The sequence below is a fragment of the Austrofundulus limnaeus genome, unplaced genomic scaffold (assembly GCF_001266775.1).
Source record: "Austrofundulus limnaeus strain Quisiro unplaced genomic scaffold, Austrofundulus_limnaeus-1.0 Scaffold7, whole genome shotgun sequence".
NCBI classification, from domain to species: Eukaryota; Metazoa; Chordata; class Actinopteri; order Cyprinodontiformes; family Rivulidae; genus Austrofundulus; species Austrofundulus limnaeus.
In genome coordinates, this window is record NW_013952409.1 from 4,573,848 (window position 1) to 4,575,283 (window position 1,436).

Genomic DNA, 1,436 nt, shown 5'->3' on the forward strand with positions numbered 1-1,436 from the left:
ATGTAGGATTTTAGGCAGACTATAGTTTGCTTTTTTGGTCCGCATCAGAGTTTGATTTCACGTTCACACCTCCCCARACAAATCRCATTTTCCAGKCAACMGAAYTAAAGTTCGATTAAAGCGGACTAAACAGGGCTGCTGTAAATACACATTTAAAGATGAAMATGGGATTTTCCAACATCTCATATTTTTTCCACCAGTGTCACCAGCTTTTCTGAAGCTCTAAGAATGCTCTGATTAATAAATATGAGTTCACCAGGAACAAAACTGACCATTAGTGGGATTAATGGGGTTTGTCACAACAAAACAATTTTGCAGATAAAACAACGATCAAATAACATATAAATCTCTACAATGAGGCAGAAAATAAAGCATACGTCCTAAAAKGACTGSCTTTTGCAGTTGATCAGGGTTTATTCATTTTTTTAAATTCTCGTTTTGTAATTTCTCACAAGCGCACAGTTTTATTAACACTGCTGTGGGTCAGTGGTTTGTGCTGCTAGTTTATAATCCTGAGGCCACAGGTTCAAGCCCAGATTCCCTAAACATTTTATGTGTGTTGTGAACCCTGAAGTAGGGGGGGCAAACACCAACGAACAATTTACAAGTAAGTAAGCACTCATTAAATGACTTAAAAACCCGAACCTAACACTGTTGTGGTTTGTTTTAGAGGATGAGTCAAATCACTATATAAAGAAGCCCGTGCCTTTACTTCCTGTAAGAAAACAGCTGAAAATTCATTTGGACTGCTGTTATCCTGCTGTGTCATAGCTGTATGCTGAGAAAAAAAAAACTAGACATAGAAATTTACAATTTCCTGGCAAGATAGTGCAGATTTCACCTGGGTGGAAYCAGAAGAAACAAATGAAAACAGAAGTTAAAAAAGGAAAATCTGCAGCATGGTACACAGATACGTCACAAATGACTTCTTTTTAAAATCTTGTTTGTTTTCCCAATTTATACCAGAATAAAAAGAGATTATATTTATTCTATTTCATTCAAATCATGTTTTATTTCCCCCAGCCATAGACAGTTTCATCCTGACAGAAAGTATGAAGACAGTGATATTTGTTGATTGCTCAGCTTTCATGGCCRCCCAGCTCCATGGGGTGAGACTCCACATGAAGCAGGACGGCCGTAGGTTGTCCTGGATTATGTCCTATTTAATTGACAGAGAGTGCAGCCAGACCTCCTCCAGAGCGCCGCGGTGATAACGCTGCAAAACAGAAAGAAGTCCCATTGGGAATCACACCGTCACCTTTCAAAGTGACTCTCCACAGCAGGTGGCAGCTCCTCCTCCAGCTTATGTCATCACTGGAAAAGGTTTTAATGGCTTTTTTGTTGTTGTTGTTGTAGGTCAGAAAAGTAGTGCACCTGTATCTGAAAACTAGAGCTAGTGGTGGACTGATATTAGCTCACATGAAGAGTACGGATGC

At 39.3% G+C, this 1,436-nt stretch overlaps 1 long non-coding RNA gene across 1 annotated transcript in view; it reads left to right on the top strand.

The window, feature by feature from the left end:
• Positions 1 to 1,436, top strand: part of LOC106535216 (uncharacterized) — a 31,959-nt gene that overhangs the window by 574 nt on the left and 29,949 nt on the right. The window lies entirely within an intron of this gene.